The 19,932-nt window shown below is 39.2% G+C and overlaps 1 protein-coding gene across 1 annotated transcript in view; it reads left to right on the top strand.

The window, feature by feature from the left end:
- The window catches only part of LOC134745373 (tRNA dimethylallyltransferase), a 331,000-nt gene that overhangs the window by 230,606 nt on the left and 80,462 nt on the right, over window positions 1-19,932 (top strand). The window lies entirely within an intron of this gene.

Genomic DNA, 19,932 nt, shown 5'->3' with positions numbered 1-19,932 from the left:
AGTCTTAGTAATAGGGTCCTGCTTTTACCCTTTGGGTACGGAACCCTAAAAAGGTTGTAATAGTATGAGTGTGAGTCTCGTTGATATAAAGGTTCATTTAAAGCTTTTATTTAGGTACTTTTATGTGTTCCGCTGTCTGTAATAAAATCATGTAATTAACTTTCGACCTTTATAACTGATTTAAAGGTCAAAAGTTAATTTGCAAGACACAGCGTTTATTTTTAATATAACCGCAAATTTGATTGAGACGTAGGCAAATGAGAAAAACTGTCACGGTTCATGAGATATAGCCTGGTGAGTGGTGACAGACGCTCAGACAGACAGACGGACGGACAGCGGAGTCTTAGTAATATGGTCCCGTTTTATGGGTACGGAATCCTAAAAACCGGCCAAGTGCGAATCGGACTCGCGTTCCAAGGTTCCGTACAGTACACAATTTTTAACAATGTATTTTTTATGTGAAACGTGGCGCAGACGTCTAAAATCGTCTGCTTTTGTGCTTATATGTACAAAGTATTTACTATTATTTTATTTGAAAACGTTTACGTCTTTTTGGCAATTCAAACTACCTTACCGGCCGCATTGTCATTAATATGTATACTATTTTAGGTCTTATTTCAAAGGCATGAGTTACAAAATGTGTAGCTATTATTGAATGTGCTGCCCTTTGTTGTCTGGGCTAGTTTAACGTCTTCATTTGTCTGTTTTGTTAAAATTGGAGAAAGTTTTTATGATAATATATAAATATTATTTTTAATACTACGTCGGTGGCAAACAAGCATACGGCCCGCCTGTAAGCAGTGACCGTAGCCTATGGACGCCTGTAACTCCAGAGGTGTTACATGCGCGTTGCCGACCCTAACACTCCGCACCCTCGTTGAGCTCTGGCAACCTTACTCACCGGCAGGAACACAACACTATGAGTAGGGTCTAGTGTTATTTGGCTGCGGTTTTCTGTAAGGTGGAGGTACTTTCCCAGTTGGGCTCTGCTCTAGATCTGGAACGACAACCAGCAAATACAGCATTGAAAACCCTATGGAAGCTTATTAGTAGAAAAGATCGAATGTACCACCCATTCACTAAAAACAAAGAGGATATAATAAGATAGAGCGGTACTGTCATAGTAGATTTTGTAACCACAGTAAATTCACTGCCATCTATCGACACATTTTAAAACTAAAAATGAAGATTTATAAAAATACGATATAATGTATTTAAATGTGGATAAATGATTTTTTTTATTTGCATTAATTATTTTTATGATTTTGACCCATGTTCTTTCACTGATATGCGTTAAAATTGTTAAATAACAAACGAAACCGTCAACGCCATCTATACGACAGTAGGCCAAAGCTAGTAGCCTGATCGAGAATCAAATTTTCTTGATTTTCGAGGCACGTTTTTTCCTTAGACTGTATCCATCTATTACGGAGTTATATTTATCTTGTTATATCTATCTTTGACCAAAAAGTACTGTACAAAGTTGGATGAATTAAGTAGAAACACAAATCCACCTATTAAAATACAGAAAAACTGTTTCAAATAACATATTAGGTACGCTTAAGGCGTTCTGTAAATGGTGCGGTGAAATATTATTAGTGCAAAGCGACTTTTTATTGTAATTTCTGTTCAAATAGATTATTCCGGTCGTGATATTTCGCACCGTAATCCATTAATTGCAATAAAAATAGAGGTGCTCGATAAACGATACGATCACGTGATAAACGATATGGTTACACGTGCGCCCGATAAAAACCCTCTACCTGTAAAAACCCTTTCAGGTCATGATCCAGCGATCTCCAAAGAAAAAAGTCTAGAAAATTCTTTAATTCTATTACCATTATCTATTTACACTTTTAATTGACTAGTTTTATACCTTATTACTAATATATTAAGGTTCATCAATGGTTAGAAGTGTTAGTGCTAGTACAGTCGCCATCAGATATATCGGAGCGGCCAAGGCGCTCATAAATATCTGAACACGCCTCTATTGTCAAGGCGTTAGAGTGCGTGTTCAGATATTGTGAACACCTTGGCCGCTCCGATATATCTGATGGCGACTGTACAACGATTTGGTGGATTCGCCATTTTGAATTATTGAGGCGTGAAGCATGACTCGGCCTTCTGATAGATAAATTGAAATCACTTTTTGTTATGTGCAGATTTCTGTGTACTTTGTACGGATAATCATCTCCACAATTCACGAAAAACTACTATTTTGGATATAATCATAATCAGTTTACGAATTTTCGTCAAGAGTAATGTTTGCTTACGAAAAGGCGTAAGTTCCCCAAAGATACTATAATATATGGTCCAATTGGTCCATAGTGAGTATAATTTTAGATTTTAGATTTAATTGTATAGTTTTAGGTTAAGTGTGATCTCACTGCGATGCTTTTAGTCAATGTTATGTACTCCATAATTGTCATATATATCAGTATTTATTACCTTTTAAAATGTTGTTAGTGTAAGTTATAATATGTATGATGTGGATTGGATGTTCTTTAATCAATAAATAAAATAAATAGTGAGTACAAAATGCCTCCTTTTAAGTCCGCTTATTGTGACGGACGACGGGCAACTATGGAAACCTTATCTGAAGCCTTTTTTTCCTCCTCCTGTAAGGGCATATATTTGCGTGTATCACAAATCACTGATTGAAACATTCACGATTTTTACTCATTATTATTCACAACGACGGGAATTAATCGCGTAAAATACGTTTTAAATTTACCTCCGACGTTTCGAGGACGGCGTTGTCCCCGTGGTGTCGGAGATCTAATCCACAGGATCGGTCGGAGTGGCGAGCCTTGGGGGAGGCCTATGTCCAGCAGTGGACGTCTATCGGCTAACATGATGATGATGATGATGATGATGAAGTCCCGTCGTTGTGAATAATAATGTGTACCACAAATATTTGTTACTGAATTGTTTTCTATGTACCTATATAAGAATTTATAACTATAAACTTACTTACTTACTTCGCTGGCTCAGCGACCCTAAGTGGATCTTGGCCTCCGATACTAGGTTTCGCCATTCGTTCCTATCCTGTGCGATCCGACGCCATTCAGCCGCCTGGATGTCACATAGGTCCTTCTGGACCTCATCGATCCACCGGTACCTAGGCCTTCCGACCGGACGTCTCCCAGTTAGTCGCCCCAGATAAGCTCTCTTGGCCACACGATCCTCTCCCATCCTCTCCACGTGGCCGAGCCAGCGAAGCCGAGCAGCCAACTAACTATAAAAGTACACATAATTTATAAATCGTCGGTTAGTACCCACAACACAATTCTTACTGAGCTTACTATTAGACAAGATTGATCTGTGTAAAATTGTCCTATAATATTTATTTGATTGAAGTACAAAGCCATTAAATTCATACATATTAGTCATGCATGATTAGATTTTGGTTGAAGATCTTTTACAAGTAAAGTACTTATAATAGTCGTTGGCTTTCATTTATTGATGAAATAAAACTATGAAAACGGATTATATCGCGTATATTGAATTTATAATACATCCCGGTTTATCTGTCTCGCCGGTTCCTGGGCTATAACCGCGAAAATCGAAGTTCGCAAATTGCGGGTATTTTTCCCTGTCACTCTAATTACGCCTACATTGGAGTAAAAGAGAAAGATCCCCGCAATTTGCGAATTTCGGTTTTTCGCGGTAGCCCGTCTGGGTTCATAGGGCTCGGTACGACTGTACTGAAAGGGTCTGCGCTGACGGCGGAATTATACGGGTAACGTAACGTAGATGCGACACGTTTTCTACCTATTTTTAAGGTTCCGTACCCAAAGGGTAAAAACGGGACCCTATTACTAAGACTCCGCTGTCCGTCTGTCCGTCTGTCTGTCACCAGGATGTATCTCACAAACCGTGATAGCTAGACAGTTGAAATTTTCACAGATGATGTATTTCTGTTGCCGCTACAACAACAAATACTAAAAAGTGCGGAACCCTCGGTGGGCGAGTCCGACTCGCACTTGTCCGGTTTTTTACTATATAAAATCAACTAAATAAGTAAATAACTTATTAAGACGAAAGTGGACGACCGCTTCTAAACCGCCTTTCCTTACAAACGTAGTCCCCATATCCCTCTTATAGGATATTAACATGATTGAAAATATTTTGACACTATTTGATGTAAGCTATGGTTAATATATGTAGGGGAGACCGAGGTGGGTTGTGACAGAGGAGAGTTGTGACATCGTCGATTTTTAGGGTTCCGTACCTCAAAAGGAAAAAACGGAACCCTTATAGGATCACTCGTGCGTCTGTCTGTCTGTCCGTCTGTCACAGCCTATTTTCTCCGAAACTACTGGACCAATTAAGTTGAAATTTAGTATACATATGTTTGTGACCCAAAGACGGACATGTAACGTAAACAAATTAATTATTTTTTATAATTTTAGGATAAACAATTTAGAAATTATTCAAGAAAATAGGCAAAAAATTACCATTTCCCTCCCTTTATCTCCGAAACTACTGGGACTAAAATTTTGAAAAAAATACACAAAATAGATCTTTACCTATAGATTACAGGAAAACCTATTAGAAATTGCAGTCAAGCGTGAGTCGGACTTAATTACTTAGTTTTTGATCCGACCCCTACGGGTTTTTTAAACTACTCAAGTTTCACATAAAAAATACATTGTTTAAATTGTGTAATGTACGGAACCCTTGGAACGTGAGTCCGACTCGCACTTGGCCGGTTTTTTTGGAATCTATTAACAGTTTGTTAGTTCAAGTTACTAAGCTAATAATCGCGCACTGTTGCGAGCTAGCTATCAGTTAAGAGGTTGCAAAAAATCGACAATCTCACAACTCTCCTCTGTCACAACTCACCTCGGTCCCCTACATCAAATTATGTAAAATTATTATCCACAATGTCAATGTCTAGAGGGCAAAATGTGTACTACGTTTGTATGGAGAAGCGATCTTCCCATTTCCTCTTAACCCAGGTAGCAAAATGACGTAAAATGACGTCAGCGACGTCATAATGAGGCATTATTACGTCATTATGACGTCGCTGACGTCATTTGACGTCATTTTGCTACCTGGGTAAGTACCCTGTTAAGTCGATCGAAATACTACTTGTTTGGATTGTTTGGATTGAACTGTCTGTAAGTACGTGCTACTCTTTGGCCCCTAGGTCGCGTAGGGCAGACGGTAAAGGGCGCCGCCGCCGAACTCTAACGGCCGATACAGACGTGAATGTGTATGAGAACATATAATTCTACTAGCTTTTGCCCACGACTTCGTCTGCGTGGACTTAGTAACCGCAGCTAGAGTAAGAATAGCGCCTGGAAAAATTCTCATAGCAATCTAAGTTTGAGCATATTATGCACACAAATTAGCAGGCACTTCGTTAATTATCTCAATTCCACCCCGCTTTTTACTTTCTTAAGGGATGATTTTCGGGATAAAAACTATCCTATGTCCTTCTCAGGGACTCAACCTATCTCTATGCCAAATTTCATCTAAATCGGTTCAGCGGTTTAAGCGTGAAGAGGGAACACACAGACAGACAGACAGACAGACAGACAGACTTTCGCATTTATAATATTAGTATGTGGATATCTCGTTGTTTTTATATATAGTGTTTTACTTCTTCTTTAACCGCGATTAGATCAAAATTGTTACGAGAGTCAAACAAAGGGTTTTATGACTATTTTTATATAATTTTTATATGACCCGTGCTACATACGTAAACATTTTCCGTCACAGTTCAAAAAAAGTAAATAACAATTAATCACGATTCTTTACAATGCGTATGCGCAGAATATGAACAGTTGCCATAACAGTTTCGTGTCTGGCTAGCTGCGCTTATTCTTTAGTTTAGTGATAGACGTCAAACGCAAAAAATGGCGGACACCTCGCGGACACAATTTGTTCTCGACAGCTTGTCTATACATATAAGTCCGTGTTTAGAGGTTCTGGACTTATGTCCTTCGTCTTTAAAAATAAGTGGAATATGCCCCCGGATTCCGCCAGGCAAAGACACGGCGTGGGCAAACAATAACAATTCGTTTGAATGGCCACAATGCTATTGCTTATTTTATTGTAAAATGCAAACCAAGATCTTTAAACAATTTCCGTCTTACTACAAAGGAATATGGTTGAAATTCGTAAATAAATGCGTCTCCTGTCCAAGACTCCAAGTATGTGGTTTTTGATACTAACAGACATGTTTAGGTACTTAGTTCAATGACTTCGTAATAATGGTGTTTAAAAAAACCGGCCAAGTGCGAGTCGGACTCACACACGAAGGGTTCCGTACCATTAACTGTAAAAACGTTCACCCATGCAAGTACTGACCCCGCCCGAAGTTGCTTAACTTCGGTCAAAAATCGCGTTTGTTGTATGGGAGCCCCACTTAAACCGAAATACATCATCTGTGAAAATTTCAGCTGTCTAGCTATCACAGATCACGAGATACAGCCTGGTGACAGACAGACAGACGGACGGACAGACGGACAGCGGAGTCTTAGTAATAGGGTCCCGTTTTTACTCTTTGGGTACGGAACCCTAAAAACAAGGTTGATGATTTCGCTAAATGCTTGTGTGGTTAAACAATTAAATGTTTGGATGAAACTACGTTTTTGGAAAGGGACGAGTGTCATGAGACTCTACGTGGGTTGCAGCAAATACAAAAAGCTTTTGCAAGAATGCAAACATCTCCAAAACATCCATAAAGCAATCGCGTTGTAAGGCGTGTTTTTAGGGTTCAGTAACCAAAGGGTAAAAATGGGACCCTATTTCTAAGACTCCTCTGTCTGTCTGTCTGTTTGTGTGTCCGTCTGTCACCAGGCTGTAGGTATCTCATGAACCGTGATAGCTACACAGTGGATATTTTCACAGATGATGTATCTGTTGTCGCTATAACAACAAATACTAAAAACCGAATAATATAAATACAACAAACGTGATTTTTTTGCCGTTTTCTTGCATCATGGTACGGAACCCTTCGTGCGCGAGCCAGACTCGCACTTGGCCGGTTTTTTTAACCCTATGCCAAATTTTACGAGGTGACGAGTTTATACAGGATGGCTAAAAAATAAGTGCATTCCCGTTGCCAGGGAGGTTTTGGGATTACATTGAGCAACCTTTACTATGGGACCAACCACGAAATCGCGAAAAAAATTTACCCTCCCATAGAAAATGGACCAGCCAAAATGTATGAAACAGTCAAATATTTTTTCGCGATTTCGGGTTTGGTCCAAAATGTATGACTCCGCCATTTCAAAAAAATTCCAATAACTGAATCAGAATGCTTATAGGTACATAACCGATTTAACAGGGGTGAGTAGATTATAGCCACAATAAAATTATAAAACAAAAACATTTTAACAAAAAAATTAAACCGCCGAAAAAACTGAAAAGCAAAAAATAATAAACCTTTTTTTATTTAACCTTAATGAGTTATTAATGTAATGTAAGTATACCTAAGTAATTTTGAGTCGGCGCCTAACAAGCAAGTTAATTAATTACGTTAAGCGTGATGCGCGGCGGCGCGGCGCAACACGCCCCTTCTTCGCAAAATGAAGAACTTGATTAATTGGCGTAGTTGGTGTCTGTTTTCAGTAGTATTTCGGTGAACTTGTAGTTTTGTTCCGGTACAATTTATTTGGTCTGCCTACATGTATTTATTTCAACCCAGTACTTATTGTGCAGCTGTTTGAGAAAGGTCTAGCTGGTTTTGTATGTAGGATACTGGTAGGGAGATGATGGGTTTGGGTCTATGTGCCGGTGTTTCTGAGCCTTTCCCGGCCAGTTCATCCGCTGCATCGCTTCCTCTTGATCCACTATGCCCCTGTACCATTGTACTGCTATTTTGTTGCCTTCTCTGCTCACTTCAGTGTGGCTTCGATGACATTCGAGTTTTTTTATTATTTTTATTCATGTATTTATTTAGGGACTTTTAATCTTAAGATTACGCCAGTCCCATCGTACCTTAATCTAAATTACACTCATCTACGGCCTGTCAGTATACTGACTAATATAATTATACACAAATAAATATATCTCCTTTGCCTCTTCTGAGATTGGTGCCGCCAAGATGCTTTGAAAAGCGCCTACATCTAACCTTTTCTTCGATGACATTCGAGTATGAGTTCTAATGTAAGTTTGTCGCTACATAGTGCTTGTAGTACCGATTTACTGTCTGACAGTATTATTTTATTTTCATGTTTTACTTGTCGTCTTTTTATCGCATTGCAAGCTTCTATTATTCCTACACATTCAGCTTATAATACCGTATTGTGTTCACCCAGGGGTTTTGAGATGTGTATGTTCAGGTCCTCCGAGAAGGCACCACATCCGGTCCCTTCATTTGTTTTTGAGCCATCTGTATATATTCTTACGTTTGTCCTTCGGATCTTCTGTTAACGATATGGCGTAATCTTTCCAGAAGATAATAGTTTTTGGTATTTTGTCTATTGGCGCCTCCAGCATTGGCATTTTTGAGATCATATTTCCATAGATCTTCTTTTGCGATGAATTGAGAGGTGTCCATAGGTTTAGGTTTTTCAACCCAAGGACCGTGGCCGCGGCTTCCTTCTGTATGTGTATGTGTAGTGGCAGGAGTCCTAGCATTATTTCTAGCGCAGTCGGAGTAGTTCTCATACAGCCCGTTGCAGCCACACATGCTAGCTTTTGTGTTTTATTTAGTTTGTCTATTACCGTGGTTAGCTGGGTGCTGGGCCTCCATACACCAGCGCCGTAGCTTATCATTGGCATTATTACCATTTTGTATAGCCACAGTATGATGTGAGGGGCAAGGCCATTTCTTGCCCACCATCCTCCGGCATTGCCAGAAGGCTTTGTTTAGTTTATTGTGTTTTTTTTGACCTTACATATAAGACTGCAAGTGAGTCTAAAGACCGTAATTAACAATCCAAAACTGGAGATTTAAAACTGAACCCAAAAGCTTTACTCAAACTATGTACCTACTTTAATAATTTACTTTCTGTTCATAGTGTTCGTTTGTCTATCTTGATCTGTTTATTGTTTCATTCTCAATTGCTCAAAGGTTGACTGGAAGAGATCCCTTATAGGGATAAGTCCGCCTTTGTACATTGTATATATTTATGTTCTTTTATTGTGTTTGTAATCTGTCTTATGTACAATAAAGTGTTTACATACATACATACATACTTTAGTTGTCACAAAACTTTAAACGACGGCACATTGTCTTTCTATCCGCCTTAAATCACACAACAACTCCATTGCAAAAGAAGACTTAACACCTTGAAAGTAATGTTGAAATTTGAATAACTTTTGGCAGTTTTATATGAGGCTGCTAATGTTTTGAGATGTTCAATCTCGGGGGCTAGGGTGGGATAGAATTCCAGTCACGCTTCGAGTTCAATAATCGAGGAAAGTGCGATATTGCATCGGCTAGAGATAAGGGATGATATATTAAATGTTGTATTGTTTTTTTTAAAGACAGGTGGACGAGGGACATTGGCGTATAGGAATCTGATAGCGTTTTATATTTCCTTTTGTGCAATAGAGATTCAATGGAGAAATAAAAACCCAATTCTGCCGATTACTACTGATTATTATGGTAACAGAAATATTGAAACAAATTCACATTAAGAGTTTTGAAACTAGACATATTGTTCGGGATATAGACCGTGATTACCTTTTGTGTTGTTTTTTGTAGGTCTAGTACTTTTTTTATGATGAATAGGCAGGCGTTTGACCACGATCCCACCTGATGGTAAGTGATGATGTGGTCTACGGTGGAGCACGCTTACCTATGAGATACCTATTAACTCTTGCCTTGAAGAGCCCCAAATTGTACTCATGCGGAAACACAGACTCGGGCAGGGCGTTCCACTCCTTGGCAGTTCGCATAAGAAATGTGGAAGCAAAACGCTTCGTGCGTATTTTTGGAGTTCCTACCATGAAGCGATGCCGGAGTGCCGTTTGTCGTGTGGTCCGATGGTAAAAATGGGACGGAGGAATAAGGTTGTGCAGTTCCTCGGCACACTCTCCGAAATGTATCCTATAAAAGATCGACAGGCTGGCAACCTTGCGACGATGCTCCAGACTTTGGAGTCGAGCATTCGTCAGATTGCTGTCATTGATGATTCTCTTGGCCCTCCTCTCAACTGACTCGAGCGCCTCAAGCTGGTACTTTGCAGAGCCATCCCACAGATGAGAACAGTATTCTACACACGATCGGACTTGTGCTTGGTAAAGGTCGAGCAGCTGCCTAGGTGTAAAATACTGCCTTACAACCTACATTAAATTGATATTAAATTTAATAAAAAAATTTAAAACTTGACTGCACTTTTTTTGCACTTTGTAGTTTTTCCTCAGTCACCCGTTGACCACGAACGCTGTAAAGGGTTCGAAAGGTCGGGATGTATTATAAATTCAATATACGCGATATAATCCGTTTTCATAGTTTTATTTCATGAGTAATTATCGCGGTAACCGAAGACAATATTAACTTGACTGCAGTTTAAAAGCTACAGCTGCACTTGAAAATATTTAAAAAAGCTATATTTTTCTTATTACGACGTCACATAACCTATGTCACTCGGGATGATATAATATAAGGATTCTAATGATACATCATACATCTAAATCAGTTAAGGCATTTTTAAGATATGGTGAAATAAACTTACATAACCACATACTTAATATTATTAACATTTATTATATATAATTAAAAGGCAGCTACAGAATTAAATAATTCTACATACACATAAGCCCTCCTTCCTATGAAGTGTAGTATGTAATTACACGAAACGTCATTGCCACTTTAAATATTGAACACATGTCAATAATGTCAATATTCAGGTATTACTACCTAGGGTAGTAAAGTAATATAATAAAAGACGTATATATGTCGCTGTATTTGACGGATTGAATGTCATAATCGTGGCAATAATTCGGCGACGAATGTCACTCATGTTATCCAATTTTATCAAGGAAATTGACAGATATAGCGGCGACATCAAGGCGCCATTCATTTATTACGTAGACGATTTAGGGGACGGGTCGAACATATCTTAAGATTTTTGAATGATTCACGGTTAGTTTCAGTCACCCGTGAACATAATGCATGTAACTGCGTCGAAACATAAACAATACACACACACACACACACACACACACACACACAAACACACACACAGCTCATTAACAATACAAAAGGTAATCCCGGTCAATAAATATAAGTCTAGTTGAACATATCTTATTTTTTTTACAAGGGGGAGGAAGTGAGTTTTCACAGTTCTTACGTAAGATCACAAAAATGCGTTTTTTGACGTTTAAAATACTACTTCCACACTTAATACTATCAAACACGGTGCAGAGTTAGCTTAAACGGGCTCCAACATTTTTGCAGGTACAAATAAACGTTCCAAAAATGTATTTTTTATAAACATTAAAACAAACCAAACGTGTATTCATTTTTTCCTTTAGATTCTTACGTAATATAGGGGGGAAGGGGTCAGCTTATTCTTATTTTTTCTGACATAGGGGTGGGAGGGGGTCCTCAAAAACAGCTAGAGGATAAACTTCACGCCGCCGAAATGAAAATGCTGCGCTGGGCCGGTGGTGTCACCTTACTAGACCGCATCCGTAACACCTACATCCGTGGTAGTTTTAAGGCCGTTCCATCGGTTTGCCGCTGTCTTTGTCACATTTCGCAAGAAAGAATGGGAAAGAACATACGCGCCAAGTGTCAATTTTGATCGAATTTTGTCGGTTTTTATTTATTTTAAAAACGTTACCTTACAATATCGAAATTCTAAAGCTATGAAATTACTACTATTTATGTTAAGATTGTCTTTTCTTCTTTTTTTGTTTATAGTATCACATAATAAATAACCGAGTAAAGTAGGATTAAAAGTCCGAGTTAGAGGTTACTTTGGGAATTAATTGTATCGAGCGAAGTGTCATAATTCGTGTATCGGAAGCTATGTTGTTAAAGATAATATAGTCAAGAACTACATATATTTTTTCCACGTCTACGAATATCAACGCCTCTTAGAAAAACATGATCATATAAGGAGATTTTTTGCCTTCTGGCTCAGGGAACCGCCTTAAAGTGAGACCTTTACCCGAAAAAATAACCAAAGGGAGACTTCGATGGTTTGGGCACGTCATGCACCGAGAACCCGAACACATGACACGCAAGGTGCTGGATATGTTCCCCACACAATCGCGACGACGAAGACCCCGACTGACATGGCAGGCAAAGGTGAAGAGGGATATGGAAGAAGCCCAAATCCCACCTGAGATGACCCAGGACCGAGAAGCCTGGCGAAATATAACTAGGAGAGCCGACCCCAAATAATGGGAAAAGGACAAGGAGAAGAGAGAGGGGTGGGAGGGGGTCAAAATCTGGCAAAAATCGTTTTACGTAATAAATGAATGGCGCCCAACGCCGCCGCAGTTATGTCGTAACAGTAAGCTGCAATTGACATCCGAATGAGACCTTTATACATTAATTGTGCCATTTTCAATCAAAAGGGTACTTATTGTCGGTTGTCAATAAGGCGCTATTTCCACACAGCTTCAATTTGAATTCAACCTTATTGACAAGCGACAATGTGGTACCTTTTGGTTGAAAATGTCATAATTACCGCCTTATTTTCTGGAACAACGTGCAAGAATGGTATTAAGTAACAATAACACGACAAATTATGGAAAATACGTCATATTATTCGTGGTCATATTCGAGTCTTTATCATCGTATGGCAGTTGTATAGTTTTTTCAGGTTTCGTGTGGTTTCATGGGAGCCGGGTCCACGCCAACCATCATTATCGTCGACAAATTCTCGGAGGAAATAGGGGGCATTCCACAAAGAGGTCTACTTGGTCGAGAACATGACGCGTTATTACAACTAAATATCTTAATAACTTAAAGCGGTTCCCTGAGCCAGAAGAGCGAAAAATCTCCTTATATGATCATGTTTTTCTAAGAGGCGCTGATATTCGTAGACGTGGAAAAAATATCTGTAGTTCTTGACTGTATTATCTTTAATATCATAGCTTCCGATACACGAATTATGACACTTCGCTCGATACATTTAATTCCCAAAGCAACCTCTAACTCGGACTTTTAATCCAACTTTACTCGGTTATTTATTATGTAATACAATAAACAAAAAAAGAAGAAAAAACAATCTTAACTTAATTAGTAATTTCATAGCTTTCGAATTTCGATATTGTAAGGTAGCGTTTTTAAAATAAATAAAAATCGACAAAATTTGATCAAAATTGACACTTAGCGCGCATGATCTTTCCCGTTCTTTCTTGCGAAATGTGACAGTGACAGCGGCAAACCGATGGAAAACTCTAACTTTTAATATCAACTAAATATCTTAGTGTAAATTGGTTTATAAATAAATTATTATGATTAACCTACAGAAATCTGTATTATAAACCGTCGAATTTAAAGCTAAGTAATCAAACTTTAGAACGCCAAATATCGGCTTCTTAGCTTTATTAGAAGTGTTACTCCAGAGCACACAGTCGCCGTGGCCGAAATCGGTCAGGAGAGCATCATCAGAAGGGTTAAAAAAATAGCGTGACGTTCCCGACACTTTTCTGAAATGCCCCAATAGGTACTTTATTGGGTCTGGATAGTATAGTCTGGATAGATGGTAATCTATTAAACAAAAGCCATTGTCTCATTTGTGCGAGCTGTCGGAGTTTGTGTGCCATTGTGTGTTGGCGCGTGGCACAAAGGAGACAATGGCTTTTGTTTAACGGATTGCCGTCTTGGACGAAAAAGTAATTTGAAAAGATGAAGACTATACAGACAGTTGCATAGTTTTTAGGGTTCCGTACCCAAAGGGTTAAAACGGGACCCTATTACAAGACTCCGCTGTCCGTCTGGCCGTCTGTCCGTCTGTCCGTCTGTCTGTCTGTCTGTCACTAGGCTGCATCTCATGAACCGTGATAGCTAGGCAGTTGAAATTTTCACAGATGATATATTTTTGTTGCCGCTATAACAACAAATACTAAAAAGTACGGAACCCTCGGTGTGCGAGTCCGACTCGCACTTGCCCGGTTTTTTATTTTCCGGGTCTGGCTTGTGTACCAGTCCCGTGCACTGTACCCATGCGGTAGGTGCGCGCACGACTAATCGTTATGGTTTCTAAAAATACCCCCGATCAAATATAAAAGCCGTTGGCGGGACGGTATGCGCGGAATGCGCGGCTATACTGGGAGGGACTTGTATTAAAATAACTTGTGAACTACCTCATTTTACATTCAGTCAAGAGCAGAGGTTGCCAATCTCTTCACATACTTTTATGAAGCTTCACCGCAATCACCGCTTATATTTGTATGTGTACTTCAAATCATGTAACTTGGTTCAACCATTTCTCGGTGTCTGATTGAGCTATTGTTTGCGTGAAGCCCCAGTGTATTATGATATTCGTGCCTCCTCTTTTTTGGGACGGTACAAAACCAAGAGAAGGCCAGCGCATCGACACGTGGCTTTCTTTACGTTTAGCGTTACTCGTTAGTCGATGTATTGACTCTGGAACTAACTATCACGGTTCATGAGATACAGCCTGGTGACAGACTAACGAACGGACGGACGGACGGAAGGGCCGAGTCTTAGTAATAGGGTCCCGTTTTTACCCTTTCGGTACGGAACCCTAAAAACGATATAGATGACGTGACGAAAAGTATAAATACGTCAAACATCTTGGATTCAAAAATGGTCATACCTAATTCACGAAATCCGCACCCTCTACAACCTAGAAAACGATACCCACGACGACATTACGAAAAAGTACATGCCCGCCGCCTTGGTCTCTAAAATGGTAATTTTCGAAATATGGTGCGTGAAATCTAGAAAACGATGTCCCTGATCCCTGATGACTTTTACGAAAAACTCACGAAAAATGTGCGATTGTCAACTTAGTGTGAGGCCTGAGTGGACGCTCGAAGCGGAGCGTTCGGCGGGGCGTGCAGCGTGGCGTCGGCTCTCAAGTGATTTGAGTAGCGGGCACTAAGGCCGCTCCTATACGTTTGCATTTGTTTAATATGCACGCCGCACGCCCCGCCCCGCTGCACGCGTAACTCGAGCGTCCACTCGGGCCTTACACTTTGCCTCCTGCGGTGTCAGCATGGTTGCATTTTTATCACCTGTCACTATGCCTGTCACTCTCGCACTTACATACTTGTTAGAACGCCACAGTCATGGTGACAGGCGATAAAAATGCTACCGTGCTCAGCCCGCTGGATTGGCCTCCGTGTAGCCCGCCACTTAAGCACAAATTGCCGGCCCTCATGCGCGACGCATTAGCATAAACATCCAGCTAATTAGCGATCCACATGTAAATCATGCACTTATCGATGCGTTAGCGTTAGAGCGTTTTCACATTGTCCGATCGGATATCGGATGTCGGAAGGAAGTAAAATGTAAGATATATCTGTTTCTCTTTATTTAATTGTGACGTTTTTAACCAAAAGGTACCACATTGTCGCTTGTCGATACGGTTGATTTCAAATTGAAGCTATATGGAAATAGCGCCTTATTGACAATTGACAATAAGTACCCTTTTGGTTGAGAATGACACATTTATACATTTAACAAATCATTATTAGTAAAAAAACCCTATATATATCGCCAAAAGGTGGACGTAATGCCAATGGCACTCTGCAGCTGTTCTTGTCATAGGCGCCTTTGACATCCGATATCGGAGGCGCTTTCGATAAATTCAGCCATCAAATTTTATCTACCGGATTTAAATCTCTAGGCTGTAGGGTTAGATTGACGTTCATTAGCACATTGTAATTAGGGTTGCCACCTTTTTTCTATACACATAGTATTTTTGTCAAAATATTGAAAAAATATAGTATTTACTGCGAAATTTGAAAAAAAATAGGACGCCGATTTGAGGCGAATTAAAAATCCAAGTCGCATGCGATGCGATATCGGTGTCATTTGTATACCCCATTCTTGAGTAATGAAAATATAGTATTTTTCGTACTATATTGTTTTTGTATAATATATAATACAAGTGACTGATGAGAATGAATGAGTATATAAGAGGAAGCCTGAAAGTTGCACCCATAACAGAAAAAGTAAGGGCAAATCGCCTAGCATGGTACGGGCATGTGATGCGGAGGGATGAAAGTCATGTGACGAGAAAGGTATTAGAATGAATGTGGAGGGAAGTACGAGGAGAGGAAAACCGAGGAAAAGGTGGATGGACTGTGTGAAAGATGATATGAAACTAACGCAAGTGAATGATGAGATGACGGGTGACAGAGATGTATGGAAGAAAAAGACATGCTGCGCCGACCCCAAGTGAATGGGACAAGGGCAAGCGAATGATGATAGTACAAGTGACTAAAATATAGTACGATACTATATATTATAGTATGGATGGCAACCCTAATTGTAATATGCCTACTTGAATAATAAACTATCTTTATCGAATCAAATTTTTGACTAAAGAAAACCTTTATATTATTACGAATTATCAAATACACTTTTGAATAACAAGAACTAAATATTATAAGTATTATTGTTACTAAAGGTTACACATCACATGCTTTGCAATAGCATGATAATAGGAGTGTTTATTGAGCATGCTTATGAACTGTTTGTAAGGTCCCGGATTTTGGACCCGGGTATGTCCTTAAACTACGTTCAAAAGAGAGGTATGGGCACTGTGAATGACATCTCGCTTTGTGTGGTAGGGCACAGGACAGCGGATGTCATTCCAGATCTAGAGCAGAGCCCAACTGGGGAGGTACCTCCACCTTACAGAAAACTGCAGCCAAATAACACTAGACCCTACTAATAGTGTTGTGTTCCTGCCGGTGAGTAAGGTTGCCAGAGCTCGAGGGAGAGGAGTGGTAGGGTCGGCAACGCACATGTAACTCCTCTGGAGTTGCAGGCGTACATAGGCTACGGAGACTGCTTAACATCAGGCGGGCCGTATGCTTGTTTGCCACCGACGTAGTATAAAAAAAGGTACTTTTGCTATTTGCCACTAAAAAGCAGCATGTCCTAAACACACATGCTACATGCTACTAGTTAGAATTTGCTCAATAAGTATACATAAGTAGCATGCTTTTAGCTAGCAACTAGCATGTGTAACAGTACCTTTATAAAAAAGTTATAATTATAGTTCGTAGCCGTATTTTTTATTCCAATTTCTTATTTAATTATTAAGAATACATTATGTTCTTGTAGGTACTATCAAATAATTTTATTTCCGTACCATTGCGTAGGTACCTTATCACAATGACAATTAATATGAAAGTAGCTAGGGAACTCATACTATTGTCACTGTGACATGGTAAGTAAAAATAAATATTTTTATTTTTCTGACGCAAGCAATCGAAGAGTACACGTAACATACAAATTCCAAGAAAACTGCTTTCAAAAGTCAGGTTCTTAAGTAAATGAGCCTCACTCGACCTGTCACCTCCAAAACGTCACAAGCGCCACAAAAACAGTACTTACAACAATCCTCTTAACTGATCATATTTGAACTCTATGTCTTACATAATAAGGTCTACGAATAGTCAAAGAACGATGTTATATTATAAGCTTTCTTGATATTAAGGTGTTGTGGTTACCATCTGTCATGCCGCGACATGTGGCCCTTTTTACGTCCCTGCGATTTGTTTGTGTCGCTGTCTCGTTCTCGCTTGTGTCTGGTGTGTTAAACTGTCTCTTTCATGCTTGGTTTTTTTTTCAACGTGAGGTAATTGAAATCGAACACTGCATGCGGGTAAGTGAAAGGACTCGGGCATAGAGGTGAAAGGTAGATGGGACTTTTACTTTAGTTTTAAAGTCTAGCTTAAGAATCCCCGGTAAGCTCGGCCGAATTTCACCTTCCCATACAAACGGAGTTTCGTTATCATTTTAAAACTACGTGTTGGACTGTAACGAAACTTTGCATATACAATGACATGAGTCTGTAATTAGTTTATATAGCTCCAGTTTTAAACAAACTAAATGGAGCATAAACAAGTTTTGTATGAAAAACTTAAATTCGCTGTATTTTTATGGTTCCGTACCCAAAGGGTAAAACGGGACCCTATTACTAAGACTCCTCTGTCCGTCTGCCCGTCTGTCTGTCTGTCACCAGGCTGTATCTCATATCTCATGAATCGTGATAGCTAGACAGTTGAAATTTTTAAAGATAATGTTTTTCCTGTGCCGCTATAACAACAAATACTAAAAAGTAAGGAACCCTCGGTGCGCGAGTCCGACTCGCACTTGGCCGGTATTTTTTTTTGACCATATATGGTATCTGAAGCTACTTAAAGTAATTACCTAGTTACAGATCTAGATATACCTTATCGTATTGTAAAATCAAATCCATAACAGATTTTGAAATCTGCAAGTTACTCGTAAGGTAAAAACGCCGAAAGCTCGGAGACTTACTTACTTCATCAAAATAGTCTCTATGAGGCTTAAATCCTATAGGCACAAACCCAAACCCACGTATGATGATCTGTCTGTCTGTCCGTCCGTCTGTCATACGTGCGTTGACCTACCCTAAGACCCGTTGTCAACCTGAGATGCTCTGTTGGTCTATTTTTTATTAATTTATTATGCCAATACATAGGTAATTTAAATTCAAAATACCTAATAATTGTACTTTTTTTTCGGAGCAAAGAATTTTTGTATTAACTATAAGTGGAGCTCTTTTGGCCTATGTTCTTACTATCTTTTACCTTATTGTATTATTATGTGCTGTATGTTTCCCAAATAAATAAATTAAAATTAAAGTAACACTGAAAGTTTTTGGATTGAGCAAAGAAATCATGCAAAGAATTCAAAAATATGAATTGGATGTTTTGCGTAGTAAAAAAAGAATTACGGTTGGTACACCGTCCCCATAAAACCTGTGACTGAGTAACTAGAAGCCCCATGCAAACGCCTGAATGGGAGACATTGTTGAAAACTAATTTTTTTTATTAGCCTACTTTGGTGTCCCACTGCTGGGCAAAGGCCTCCCCTCGTTTTCCCCACTCGACCCTGTCATCGGCATTTTCCCACCATTTGGGGTAGAATGCGTCCAAGTCGTCCCGAGATGAAAACTAATAAAATAACTATTTTCTAATTATTGCCTAATTAATACTGCTTTTTTTTATCGCACTTAAACTATCGTGAGACATATTTCAAAATATTTATCAGTACGGTTTTTACTCACTGTAACACCTCGACGTACAACCGCCGCGGACACTCGTGCCTGAGGATGGATTCCCAAAGAATCCGAAACATGTCGCCAAAAGCGACTAAAAATAACAGTGAGTAAAAACCGTACTGATAAATATTTTGCTTTTTTTATATTCCAAAAACTTCTAGTGTTACCCTCTTACAAATGTTTATTCTTAATAAAATACAGAATATTACGAATCACTCATTACATTACACGCGCTGACGCTAATAGTAAATTTGTCATCGGTTACCGCGATGGTAAATAATACTATACAGGCTGGCTAAAAAATAAGTTCATTCCCGTTGCCAGGGAGGTTTTGGGATTATACTGAGCAACTTTTACTATGGGACCAACCACGAAATCGCGAATAAAAACCCTCCCATAGAAAATGGACCAGCCAAAATGTATGAAACAGCCAAATTTTTATACGCGTTTTCGGGGTTGGTCCCATAGTAAAAATTACTCAGTATAATCCCAAAAGCTCCCTGGTAACGGGAATGCACTTGTTTTTTAACCATCGTGTATAGAGTTAGACCAAGATAAGTCTGCAACGATTTAAATAGCACACGTAGTGCAAATGTTATTTTAAACGACAACAACTATGAAATTATGACGTATAAATAACACTTGCACAGCATGTGCTATCAAAATCGTTGCAGACTTGTATTGGTCTAACTCTTCCTTAATATTCAATTCAATTTATTTCAATTTATTAATTTCGCTTGAACAGTTGTTATGGTTACATGTCATTGGG

This window comes from Cydia strobilella, chromosome 11 (genome assembly GCF_947568885.1).
Source record: "Cydia strobilella chromosome 11, ilCydStro3.1, whole genome shotgun sequence".
In the NCBI taxonomy this organism is placed as follows: Eukaryota; Metazoa; Arthropoda; class Insecta; order Lepidoptera; family Tortricidae; genus Cydia; species Cydia strobilella.
Note: the sequence above shows the minus strand (reverse complement) of the source record. Positions and strands in the feature narration are given on the sequence as shown.